Source organism: Equus caballus, chromosome 8 (assembly GCF_041296265.1).
Source record: "Equus caballus isolate H_3958 breed thoroughbred chromosome 8, TB-T2T, whole genome shotgun sequence".
NCBI lineage: Eukaryota > Metazoa > Chordata > Mammalia > Perissodactyla > Equidae > Equus > Equus caballus.
The window spans coordinates 12,162,889-12,177,022 of record NC_091691.1 but is presented as its reverse complement, the minus strand read 5'-3'; positions in this window follow the sequence as shown (position 1 = coordinate 12,177,022).

Below are 14,134 nucleotides of genomic sequence, written 5' to 3'. Positions count from 1 at the left end.
CAGTTACGGTTTATCCCTGGATGGTCAGCAGCACAGGGCTCCTCCAGCCAAGGTTGTCGTGTTCGTGGATGATGAAAGCATTAGCCAGAGTCTGACCTTAGTTTTGTAGTGACACCTTGTGGAGCAGCAGCAGGCTCTGCAGTGGTGAGGGCCCAGCCCAGGGACTGGTGTGCTGGCCCTTCCCCAGGCCTCTCCCAGCAGGTGGGCCGGCCCGCCCAGTGGGGCTGAGGCAGGCAGGATTCGTTCCATCCCACCAGCTGTGGGGGCCCAGGGCTGTCTCCTGCCCAGTGGACTGAGTACACACCTCAGCAATGGAGCCTGCCCATTTCCAGGGTCAGCTGGGTCTGGGCCTGGAATCTTCCCCTTTGTTCAGGTCCTTGCACTGAAGCCCAGCTGTCCCCTTGCTATGGGGTTCCAGGAAGTTCCACTCCTGGACGAAGATCAGGTGTTTGAGTACAAACTCCCTGGGAGCTGTCGCATCCTAGGATGTGCTCCAAGGAGCTCCCAGCCCAGAGGGCAGGCCCATCTCACCCTATATCCTGGCAACCAGGATCCCCAGTCCCTACTCAGAGCTCGGCCCCTGCCCAGCGTGGGGCTTGGGCTGGGAGCCAGGAGTCACAGGGCCCCTGCCCCTTCCTGGGGAGCAGTGCAGTCCTGACCCTCAGCCCTGCCCTGGCAGGAAAGGACTTGCCAGCAAGTGAAGGTGGTGCCAGCCCGGTGCTGGGGGTCTGGGCCAAGTACCTCAGTAAGATTGCGGCTGTGTGCCCAGTTCACCAAGTCAGGCTTGGCACAGTGGGGAGACCCACAGGTGCTGTCCTCTTGGATCCATGTCCCTCCTGTAGAAGGGCACATTTCCATGCAAGAGACAAGGATGCAGAGGGGACAGCAAGCTCCTCAGAGACGCAGCTGGGAAGAGGCCAGAGCTGTGCCTCCTTGTCTGCACCACACCCCACCCCCCGAGCCAGCACTGGGCTGAGCGCACTGCACCCCGGGTGTCATTCCTCACAGCCTGCCCAGGAGGGAGGAGCTGGCCTGGGCCACGGCCCCAGGCAGCGGGGAGATGGGCCCCAGTCCGCCTATTCCAAGTGTGCTGCTGGGAGGCGTGAGAGAGTGGTACACACCAGCTGGGTGCCCGAGGGCCGGACTAGCTACTCCAGCTGCTGGAATGCAGGCTGGTGACATCCCCACAATGCCCTTACTGGACAGGACCTCTGCAAGGGACTCCAGAGAAGCAGCAATCCCGGCCGGGGGCGGCCTGACCAGGTGGATGCAGCAGAGCCCAGGGACAGCAGGGGAGCCTGTGGCTGCTTCCTGAGGCAGCCAAGGGGGCAGGGTGGGGCTGTCACTGGAAGGCAGATGGCCCCCGCCCTTGGAGCCTCACGACCACACTTCTCATTTCTCCCTCTGTGCGGGGATGTGTGGAGCACAGGTTGTCGGTGGGAAGCTGGAGGGCCCAAGGAAGAGCAAGGACTGTGCTCTGCCTCAGGCCTTGGGGGGCTGTGTGGGGGGCCCTGGAGCCCCATCACTCCCACCTGCCTACCTGGGATCGGAGGCACAGAAGGGCAAGAGGCCTGGCACGCCAGCCTTGGCCACCCCCCACCCCCAGCCTGGCCCTGCTCCTTGCTCTCTCCGTTCTGATTTTTATGCTACCCCTGGGAAGACATGGAACATGACCTGTTGCCTTTATTGACAAAGTGTCGCTAACCCTGCCTGGGGCTCCTATACAAAAACAGAGCACAGCCCCAAATGAGGCCTCTTCCAGACCAGAGACTGGGGTGGTGGGGCCTGGGGTTCAGCAAGTGGAATGTGTGTCCAGGGGAGGGTGACCTGGACAGCCCCCCTGCCCCGTGCTCCTCAGGATGGCCTGGGCTGCCCCCTTGCCAGAAGATGAAGGAGAGGCAGACTGACCTGAATGCTCCGTGGGAGCTGAGCACCGATGGGCTGGTTTCCAGGCGGGGGCAGTGTTGGCCAGACGACTCATCCACCTGCAGGAGGGGAAAGGGCAGTGACCCAAGGCCAGTTGCCTGCTCTGGGCAGCTGCCCTCCCCCAGGGATCTCTAGGGCAGCCAGGTGCAGGAGGAGGGACAGAGACAGGTCGTGGGTGGTGGGATCCCCACCCAGCCCCTCCCTAGGCCTGGGCCTGTCTGCTGCTTGGGGCCTGAAGCTGCCTTCTCTCCTGCCTGCTCAGGCCCCGCCCATCTCTCCAGGTCCTGACACAGGGTCTGGGCTGTGGTCAGACGCGACCTGAGGGCTTGCCTTTGTTCTCTGCAGGGAAACGCACCTGGGGGCTGGATGGGGACTCCTCACCCAGGGCCCTGCCTCTGGCAGCACAGGTCCCCGCCCCTGCCTGGGACACAGTGCCTGTGGGCAGAGCCAGCTGCAGGGGGTACCTTGTGTTCCTGCCCTGGTCACGGATCTTCTTTTCCATCTCAGTGTCCGTCAGGGTCTCCAGCAGCGGACATCACTGGTCAGCATCGCCTGCGTTCTGGATGGCGATCTCCACCGTGGGCAGGGGGTTCCCACTGTGGGGCGGAGAGAGGAGGCCCTGCTGGTTCACAGGGCGGCAGCTGGAAAGGCCCTCAGAAACCGCTGTCCGCCCCCACCCCGCCCCCAGCAGATGGAACAGCGGAGCCAGGGCAGGGTGGAAAGGCCCCGACCTTTCCTGCTTCCTCCGCCTCCTCCCCTGGGCCCATTTCTGTGCACAGCTCCTCAGAGGAGCCCTACTGAGAGGGGTGGCTGGGGATGCTCCTGTCACCTGAAGCTCAAGGCAGAGCTGCCAGAGCCGCCAGGACCTCCCCTGGCAACAACAGTGCTGCCCCAGGGCCCCGGGCTTCTCTTCCAAGCAGGCCCTCAATGGGCCCTTTGCTGCCACCTCAGCATCTCTGGGTCTGCGGGACTCATGAGGGGCGTTCCCTGTGGGGGTGTTTCCCTTGAGAGGACGGTGTCACTGGGCCAGCCGTCCCCACTGGACCTGGGGCAGGGGAGGGCTGTCTGCCCCCCTTGGTGTTCAGGGCCAGGACCCACCGATCAGGAAACAGACAGAGGTGAAAGGAGAGCAAGAGGAGGGTCCACCTGAGAGCCCTGGACGTCCCCTCGCTGAGGGCCGCGGGGTGGCTGGCTGCTCCTGAAGGTTCCACACACTTGCCCCTCCGCCCACGTCATGGGGGCCAACCTAAGCCCCAGAGAGGCTGGGCTCTTTGCTTAGGGCACAGAGCTGGGCCCTGGAACTCTCGTCCCCAACCACTCCGCCCTGGAGTCCCTCAGTGACTGCCCCGAGGGCCACCTGCGCATCCTCTTGCCCAGTGGACACAGCGGTGGGGGTGGGGTCAGCCTGGGTGAAGACTGTGAAGCCGGGGGTTGGGGGGAGAGGGGTGGAGGGCTGAGCTGCCTCTTCTCCAGGCCTTGGTTCCAAGTGTGGAGACAGGAGGCCAAAGAGATCTGGAGGCCACAGCCACCAGGAGAGCCCACGCGCCCCTCACCTTCAAGGCTGACCCCCAAACCCCTGGCCTGGCAGGCACCCCTCAGAGTGGGGCCCTAACCGTGATGCTCTCCCACCCCTTCCCCCTGTCCACTCTCTGGCCTCCCCGGGCCCTTTTCTCTCTGCTCCAGCTGGCGGCCTGCTCCTCTCCTGAGGCTCAGCCCCCAGAAGGCCTGCCCTGCTCTCCCGCAGCCCTGTCAGGAGTCTGCTCCCCGCAGCCTGGAGCCCGCCTGGCCCGTGAACTTGGGGGGAGTAAAGGCAGGGAGGGCCAGGGGAGGGCCTGGCAGACGCTGATGGAGAAGACGATAGGCCCCTGGTGGGCGGCCTTGGTTTGGACGCCTCCTCTGGAAGATGGGGACAATATCATTGCTGTGAGGGATTTTCAGAGGATGACTATTATTACAGCAGACAACACACATCCAGTGAGGGAGCTTCCTAGGCGCCAAGTGCCTTGTCACACGGCCACCGTCTAGCTTGGCCCAAGGTTGCGGGAGTGGTCGGCTGGAGATGTGTGTCCACCCAGGCCTTACCACAGAGCTATGGTCCCCTCGCTATCCCAGCCCTGTCAGCAGGAAGGGGACAGCAGCAGAATTCCCAGGCCAGGGACTTTATCTGAAGCAATTGAGGCAGAATTTGCACGTCATAGGCATTTTGGCGATTCTCAGCAAGAAGTCACTCACCTTCTGCCTGTAAGTGCGAGAAGACCTGGGAACGTCACTCCGTAGCTGGGTGGCTCTGTTCTCGCTAAAACCCCCTTGTTCCAAGATAAGGAGAGAACACATTTTGGAAGACAGGTAGCTGTATTCATCACACCTACTTTGGAGGGTCATTGTAAGGGTCAAATGACATTAGGTGACACAGTGCATGTGTGTCCGTCAGTTTTTGCTGTGACAAAACACCCCTGACACATAGTGTCTCGGAACAACACTCAGATCCCAGAACAACAGCAGTTCAGCTCACAGTGGGGCTGGCTCCCTCGAGTGGCTCTAGTCTCAGCTGATCTCAGCTTCCTCATGCTGTTTTGGTCAGCGGCTGGGTTGGTTGGGTTGGCGGGGGCTGGCTGATCTAGGATGGCCCCAGCTGGACCATCTTGTCTCTGCTCTACAGTCACGCACCACGTAATGACGTTTCGGTCAACGATGGACCACATGTACGACGGTGGTCCCGTAAGGTTACTACCATGGAGCCTGGTTATGGAGTAGGCTACACCATGTAGGTCTGTGTAAGTGCACTCTATGACATTCACACGATGACGAATTCGCCTAACGACACATCTCAGAACGTATCCCCATCATTGAGCAGCGCATGTCTGTACTCAAGTTCTCCTCCCCCAGCTGGCTCGTCACAGGGTCCAGGATAGTGAGGGGACATGCGCCAGGCCTTGGGGGGCTTAGGATTGGAGCTGGCATGCTAGCACTTCTGCCACGTCCTCTTGACCAAAACAAGTCACAGACCAATCAAGATTCAGGGGCAGGAAAACAGATTCTACCTCTTGACAGGAGACACAAAGTCACACTGACAAGGGGATGCAGAGAGGGGAACAATTAGAGCCATCTTACTAACAATCTACCGTAATTTGGCACACAATTTACTCAATAAGTCATGTCAAATATTATTAATCCATGAAGGAAAATGTATTTTTCTATATTGTCCACTCATTTATTCATTCAAGAATGTATTGGGTATTAACTACGGGTCAGGCTCTGTGCTAAAGATAGTGGCTGGGTTTGGTGTGTTGGGCATTGAATCACTACCAAGAAGCCGAGTTAATTTTTGTATTGTGAAAAGGGAACAAATAAATTCAGAATAGATGCTGGTTCTCCACCCTTCAGCCCTTGACTGATACCTGGTGTCCTCTTGTCATTTCCTGGGAAACTCCGAATAAAAGGTACTGTGTTAACCGCAACGCCCATGGTTTTGACTATGGGGCAGCCGTCTCTCTGGCCCTGGGTGAATTACCAATGAACCGCTTGTGGCCGCTTGTGGCTTTGTCTGCCAGAGGGAGGCACTTTAGGATGAACCCTGACGGATCCAGGATGACAGAGCCTTTGGAGAGAGAGAATAAACAGCCCCCTAATTCAGAGGGCTATAGAAGGAATCCTGCTTCAGCATAAAACGACTTATCTGGCCTGCAAGATGCATCAGCAGCATAAAGGGTGAGGCCGGCCCAGTAGCATAGTGGTTAAGCTCGCACACTCTGCTTCAGTGCCCAGTGTGACACACTGCTCATCAGCCACACTGTGGCGGCATCCCACATACAAAATAGAGGAAGATTGGCACAGATGTCAGCTCAGGGACAATCTTCCTCACCAAAACAAAATAAAACAAAAAACTGCATAAAGGGTGATGAATGGGGTGATTTCCTAAGCACTGGGAAATAGCGTGGGCCCCGCGGGGAAGTCACATCTAGTGGCTGCGAGATCCATCTTGTTCCTCCCTGGGTGCCTGCAGCCCTGCTCCCACTACCTCACTATCAAAACCAGCATTCCTTTGAACCAGAGGAACTTGGGGACATGCTCTCTGGACCTGACAACTCCCAAAGAAAAGAAAAGGCAAATGGAAGACTGACATGCCCACCTTAGGGGATACTAGAGAGATAAGCCCTCAGGCCCTTGGCTTGTCCTGCCTGCCGGCTCTCCTGCTGGGCATCAGAATGACTCATAAAGAAGAGACAGGACCATTCGCATCAGAAAAGAATCACTTGTTGGGAGGTTTTCTCCCCATCATTTTCTTATGAAAAGTGTCAAACCAAAAGCAAAGTTAAAGAACATTATCCCTCACAAGATTCCACCACTAGCCTTTTATTTTTCCTGCTTCATCAGTTATCTATCCGCCAGCCCACCTTCTTGTTTTTCTGACCCATTTCATAGTGAATGCAGCCATCAGCACGCTCCGGCAGGAGCTCTTCAAGACCACAGCTGTCAGGAACCCACATCCACTTCCCGAATCACCAGCCTGTGGATCTGCATCTTTAGTCATTATCAACCCCACTTTCAAGTGAGAAACTGAAGCTCAGAGGGGCGACAGGACCTGCCCAAGGCCACACAGCAAGCAGGTGCTCACGCTGGGAGTTCACTGCACTCGGGGCCGTTATGCTGTGAGCCTGCGCCCTGCCCTTTCTGCCACAAAGGCCCTGTGAGGTCTGTCCTCTCTCTTCTCAGCCCAGATCCGCCCCTGTGGGAGGAGCCCTGGGCCCCCAGCTCGGGACCAGGTCTCCGCCTTCCCTCAGCGCTTCTGCTCAGAGCCCTGGAATTCAGCCAGACCCAGGCGGAGAGCCACGGTTGGCACAGAGCCCTGACTGCTTGTAGCCCTTGAAGCGAGAGTTACTGAACCTCTTGGGATGTGTAAAATGGGCGTAACAGTGGTTTCTGCCTCATGGGTTTAACGAGATCATTCATGGAAACGTGTGAGTGCTGACAAGAGGTGATGTTATGAAGGTCTTCATTAACGCGTGCAGTCTTACAGAGCTCAGTCTACGAACTCAGCCAGGCATAAAGGGGTACCTAATTTTTTTCCCATAACTAAACTCAGTTTTGTTTAAGTTCCTGTTTTATATCAGATTCCTCAGAAATAGATCCTAAAGTGAGGACGTGAGGAAAAGTGACTTATAAGGAAGTGGTCCAGGGAAAATCTGATCAGGGAGAGGCAAGTGAGACGCCAAGGGAAGGGGTCAAGCCAGGTCCCACAGAGGGCACCCTTGACTCCGTCCTGCAGGGCACTGGGGACAGTGATGGCCACACATCGGAGTTCCGGAATGGGGCCCCGGAAGCTGACAAATTTGCATCTCCCTCTCCCTGCACCCGTCAGGCATCAGTTAAGGGCTGTCCTGGGGGATGTGAATATGCAGGCACCTTGGGTTCTCTGGGTGGGCAGGCCAAGGGGGTTCTGGAAACCTGAGGGCAGCCCTGCCACACGGAGATGCACGTGCTGGCCATAGGGTGCAGAGCACATGGGGAGACTGTGTGCCTGGAAATGACAGAGGGTCTGAGGATGGAGGCGGGGCACCATAGCATTGGCTACAGACCCCATCGTGCCTCAGAGCAGAAACCTAGTCTCGGTCTAACTGGGGTGACCCTGGGGGCATACCTAGTGCCAAAGAAGGGCAGTGAGCTGGGGATCAGATCCTTCCTTTCTAGTCTATTCCATCTGGCAACAGTCGAAACATCCTGACCTGTCTGCTCTTCATGCATCTGCCCATCTAGGTCATTGCTGAATGAGTCTGAATTTCCAAGAGGTCCTTTCGGGTCCCCTGCGTGTGCTGTCGGAGCCCTCTGCTGCTTCCTCAGCACTCTTGGGTTTAGGAAACTCCGTCTCCAGGACTCCCATCAGCCCCTGGACCCCTATTCTGCTCCCGTGCTGTGCTGCGGCCCAGGGCTCTCAGGAAGCAGGTCTCCCGCTAAGGGATCAGACCATCCCACCCTGGGCGCTGAGAACTCCAAGGTCTTCCCGTCTCCCCTCCCGCGGTGACACCAAAGGAGGGGCTGCAGCAGGAGCCTCTGCTCTCAGATGTCCCCACCTACCCGGGGCTGCTTCCCTGCTCTGCAGAACTGGCCTGGGGGTGAGGAGCGGGTTCTTTCTGCTGCTGGCTGAGCACTCTGGTTCTTAGTCTCTGCTTCCTGCATTCCAGGAGGCTTTTCTGAGAATAAGATATCTAGTTCTCACTAAACATTCTTCCCAATACTTCATTGGCAGCGCAAGAGTGCTTCTCAACTTCAGTGACTGTCAGAATCACCCGGGACATTAATCAAACCGCAGCTGTGTGCAGGTCAGGTCCCCAGAGACTCCGATTCAGGAGAGAGACTCCATAACTCACGAGCCAAGGACCTGCCTGCTTTATTCCGTCTCGTCTTCTGTGTCAGCTCTTCCTTAGACAGAGATGCCTGGCCAGCCACCTGCTGCCTGACTGGGGGAAGGGATGAGGCATCAGGAGACACAGTGTGGAAACAACTCCAGGCAGCGTCCAGAACAGAGCGCTCCTGCACAAGGCTTCATCCTGCCTGGGAGCCCTTGTACCAAATGACCATAAATTCTCTGATCGTTTAGTCTCTCAGCGCCTCCTTGCTTCCATTGATGTGTCCTCACTATGCAGACACCCACGGTGGTTTGTGTGATTTGGGGTGGCATTTTCTCCCCTCCTGCTGCCAGCCTGGTGGCACAGTGGTTAAGTTGACGTGCTCTGCTTCAGCAGCCCAGGGCTCGTGCGTTCAGATCCCAGGCATGGACCTATACACCGCTCATCACACCACGCTGTGGCGGCATCCTACATACAAAATAGAGGAAGACCGGCAACAGATGTTAGCTCAGGGCCAGTCTTCCTCAACGACAACAACAACAAAAAATGTATGGGGCAAAAACTGATGAAACTGCAAGGAGAACTAGACAAATCCACTGTGAGGGTGAACAGGCATAGAATTAGACAAATCCACTATTATAGCACCGAAGCCTGCTCTTTCAGGAATTGACAGATGCAGCAGACTGAAAACCAGCAAGGATGAACTGAGCACTATCATCCATCAACTGGATCTAACGCACATTTATAAAATACTGCATGCAACAAAAGCAGAATACGCAGTCTTCTCAGGCTCACATACAACATTCACCAAATAGACCACATTCTGGGTGAAAAAAAAACAAACCCCACACCTCAACAAATTTAAATCAATAGAAATCATACAAAGTATGTTCTCAGAACAAAGAAACACATTAAAGTAGAAAAGAACAGAAACATAGCTGGAAAATCCCAAAATAGCTGCAGTTAAACAACACATGGATCCAAAAAAAAAAAAGTCTCAAGAGGAATTTCAAATATTTTCCACTAAGTTAATATGAATATGCAACTTATCAAAATGTGTGGAATACAGTGGAAGCGGGACCCAGAAGGAAATTCATAGCAGTGAATGCACAGATAGAAAAAAGAAAGATCTGAAATGATAATCTAAGCTAGAGAAAGAACAACGCAAGCTGAAAGCGAACAGAAGAAAGGAAATCATAAAAATTATGGCAGAAATCAATGACACTGAAAATGGGAAATCAATAGAGAAATCAATAAAACCAAAATCAGTTCTTTGAAAAGATCAAAGATATAGATAACCTCTATCCAGGTTTACTAAGAAAAAGAAGAGAGAAACACAAATTACCAATAACAGAAATGAGAAGGGATTATGATTACTGATCCCAAGGACATTAAAAGGACAATAATGAAATACCCGAACAGGGGAATGACGTGTTCCCTGACGAGTTCTTTTGGATCTAGAGCAAACCTTGAAACAAACTCATTCAAATCTTTTCTAATCCTTTCATATTTGGTTTTTAATTCATATAACCAAAATATTGATGAGGATACGATTTAATGTCTAAATAATTTCCAACTAGTAGGATTTCATTAGGAATAAAATGTAAAATTTTTGAGATTCAAAGGACACCATTAAGAAAGTGAAAAGACTCTTCACAACATGGAGAAAAATTTGAAGCTCATATATCTGATCAGAAACATATCTAGAATATATAAAGAGCTATTACAACTCAGTTACAACCCGAATAACCCAATTAGAAAATGGGCCAATGAGCTGAACAGATATTTCTCCAAAGAAGACACACAAATGGTCATTAAGCACCTGAAGAGATGTCCAACATCATTAGCCACCAGAGAAATACCACTCAAAACCACAGTGAGATATCATTTCACACCCATAGCATGGCTAGAATCAGAAAGACGGTAAGTGTTGGTGAGGATCTGGAGAAACTGGAACCCTCACATAACAGCCAAAATTGGAAACATCTAAATGTCCATCAACTGAAAAATGGATAAATAAACTGCTACAGCCACACAGTGGAATATTATTCAGCAATCAAAAGGGAATGAAGTACTGACACACGCCACAACATGGATGGGCCCTGAAACCATTATGCTGCATGAAGGAAACCAGACACAGAAGGTCACACATTGTATGAGTCCATTGACATGGAATGTTCAAAATAGGGCAATCCATCGAAATAGAAAGAGAATCTGTGTTTGCCTAGGACTGAGGGGTTAGGGGAAATGGGACTGTCCCTAATGAGGAAGGTGTTCCCTTTAGAGCGATGAGGGAAAGTTTCCACAATCGATCGTGGTGATGTTGCACAATTCTGTGAGTGTACTAAAAAATCTGAATTGCACACCTTCAAGTGTGACTTGTATTATATGTGAACTGTATCTCAATAAAGCTGTTATGAGCATTAAAACACTATATTACGCACCGTCAACATAGAAAGTAACCCCCGGAAGGGAAGACAGAATCTTGTTCACTCACTTGAAAGGACCTGAACTAGGGCAATGAAAACCCAGAGGAATTCTATTAGTTAATGTTCCAGGTACCAGGACATCCTGAAATATTCATGAGGATTTTCATGTTTGAATTGTTTTAAAAAGGCACCTGAAGTTTAAAAAAACACATTCCCAAGTGTCAGAAGAGAATCATCATCACTCAGGGGCAGGGGAACACAGAGATGTCACTAAATGGAAAGTGTGACAGTTTGGGTCACACGGATCTGCACCCTGAATGTGAAAGTGGACCCACATTTATTACTGCTCCACCCCTAAAGATGGCCTCAAAAGTCAAAGAGCCCAACTAACAACACCTCTTTCAAAAGCATCAGTTTGTGCAAAACCAAAATATTAAGAAATACATATTTTGCAATCATGAGGAACTGAATCTTGCAGATCCCCGGTTTTAAAACTAAAAACTCCTGAAGATTCCATTTCATAGGCGTTGGAGGGACTCTCCTCCTCGTGGTTGGAGTGGATTCCAGAAGTGAGAGACGCCTTCAGGATACAACTGATAAGAATCCAACAATGTTTTTAAAACACTCTTTGTCGACCCTGAGTCTAATCCTAACTCTATATAAGATAACAGACATAAACGTGAGTCAGCACGACCAGCGGGCAGAGTGATGAAGGATCCTGAGAATTCAGTACTTTGCAGTGATGTTGCAGGGCGTGTCTATTAAAATCCATCAGGCTTTAAAGTACCTTCCACGAGTGATCAAACACAAAGACAAAGACATTCCGATTTGTCACAAAGCTGTGCACCTGTTCTTGATGCCAACCTTTGTCCCCCTTCAGTTCACACAACCATCACCGACCACAATACGCTCCCCTGGGCTCACGCCACCCACCAGGGCCAAGGGGCCTGAGGTGTTGGTGCCAAGAAGTCCTGGCTGCTTAGCCAGGAGACACCTCCAACCTCCACCTTCCCCCACTTATGTCCTGGGCAGGTAAGGAGGACCCACCCCCACCCCAGCCTAGGGGCTCTCAGATGGCTGTCCTGACACAGTCAAGGTTCAATGACTTTGGAGGCCTAAGGTCGCTAAGTACAGATGCATAAAGAAGCTGCCTCTACACGAATTATCATCCTATCAAGGAACATTCTTGACCCTAAAAAGGAAGGATGTTGTTCCAGAAGAGAGGACAGACCCTCCCACGAAACCACATTTGCCAAGCTTCCCCTGACATGTGTGTGCACATAATATAGAAATCGCACTCACCCCACCTTTCTAAGGGGTTTCCTCCTCTCTAAATGGAGTCGATGGTAAAGCTGCCTCCCGGGGGTGTGGTGAGAAATAAGCACAGGGAGAGTGTGGCCCCAGTCCCAGCACAGAGGCAGAGGGAAGATGTGTCAGCTACTTGATTCTCACACACATGTCTCCTCCTGTCCTTGACCTGCCCCCTGCCCGCCATCAAGGAAAACTGTCAGGGGCCAGCCTGGAGCAGAGCTTGGCTGTGGGAACCAGGCCTTGGAAAGACCCGGGTGGGGACAGCAAGTCACGAGGCAGGGGGCTGGCCCTGAGTCTGCCACCAGAGCCCCATGGCTTCATTTGCACAAAGCAGCTCAGGCCCATTCTGCACACCCACCCAAGCTACTTTATACCAAGCACAGTGCTGGGCAGCCACGGTCGGGGGCACAACAGCTCCTGCCCCCCAGGAACGTCAAACCCAGGGGAAGGAGAATCAGTGACGGCCTCGGATAACTGATGATCAGTGACCCTGAGGTTTCTCACAGATGCTAAAATATTCATATAAAGAAGCATGGCATTCGAAAACTATTAAACAGAAATTAGAAAACATAAAGATGAAATCATCTAGCTAAATGAGTGTGAGGGAATCATTCGCTTGTGGAAATTTTGGCAGGAAGCTGGTGACCTGTGAAGGCTGCTGGCAGAGTGCGCAGAACAGGCAGAGGAATGAACCACTCCGTGAGGGAACCAAGCACACTGGGGTAAACTGCCATTCATGGAGCTGTCATTACTGGTCCCCAATTGACCTGTTGTACAATCTGACCATCACTCAACATCTTCTCTGAGGGGTCATTAATGGGGACCCTGGCAAGCACCTCGAGCTTCAATCTCTGAAACAGCAAGATGTCCAGTAGCCCGCACATATTAGAACCCAGCCTTTGTCCTGCCACCCAGCAGGTGCCCCTGTGCCAACTAGCGAGCCTACCTTGATCTGCCCGAAGCCCATGGTGACAGCAAGGGGTGAAACCTTTAATAACGAGGCAGGAGATGAAGTCCAGCGGGAATCCCAGCTGGCCAGGAAGGAATATCAAGCTGGTCCCAGCTCTGCCCAGTCTCAGAGGACACAGGTGGATGTGGGCTGGGAGATGGGGTGTGGGTGGGATTAGGGCTAAGGATTGGTAGGTGACACACCCTGTTTGGACTAGCCTGGAGAGCAGGAAAGGGAAGCTAGGGTCTGAGGCCTAGGCACTTCTTCAAGTATCCTGGCCTCTAAGCAGAATGGGGGAGGGCTGAGGGCCCCTCCCCCCACATACACACACAGGGACAGCCTTTGGCATGCGAAGAAGGAAATGCTTAGGGCAGGGGCAGCCCCAAGAGGCAGGAGCCTTGAGACCCTGAGAAGAGCAGAACCACGGCCCCCACCTCAGCAGGAAGGCCCTAGAGTCTTGCCCCAGGGCAGGAGCCCCAGGGCTCACTTCATGCAGCCCCACAGGAAGGCCAGCAGCACAGCACAGGCGGGCAATTGCATTTCATGTAACCACTCCCACTCCCAACTCCTTAAAAGTGTGTCCCTGCTTCAGCTCAGGGAGACAGATTTGAGCCCTGCCTCCTGTCTCCTTGCTGGTGGGCCATGCAAGAAAGCTCTTTCTTCTCTCAAAACCTGGTGCTGTAGTGGTCGCTTCTATGCTCATCAGGCAGTGAGCCTTTGCTTGGTAACACTATACAACGTTCTTTTCTAATATCTTGTCCAGCTTTCAGCTCTACTCAGTGGGAGGTTTGATATATACGATTTATTTACTACTGCTAGAGTGAGCAAGTTCACTTTCCTTAAATTATATATTGTATTGCTACTTAGCTCAAATCCATTCCTGGAAGACCTTTAATTAGTTCCCCAAACACCTATTCAGTAAGGTGAAACTTAGGCACTGTGATACATTATAAAAATTTTATCTATAAACCTTTGGGATAGTAAGGCTTTCTCCTAGAAATATTGAATACTCAGCTTCCTTCATCTAACTTATAAAGGACTAGTAGGCTAATAAAATCAGATAGCTCCCTAGTCACAATATTTCCATTTCTTAGAAAAGCAACAATTTTTTCTAATCAGTAGATTAAGAAGCCTAAAACCAGCATGTATTTTTAAGATAATATGACCCAATTCAA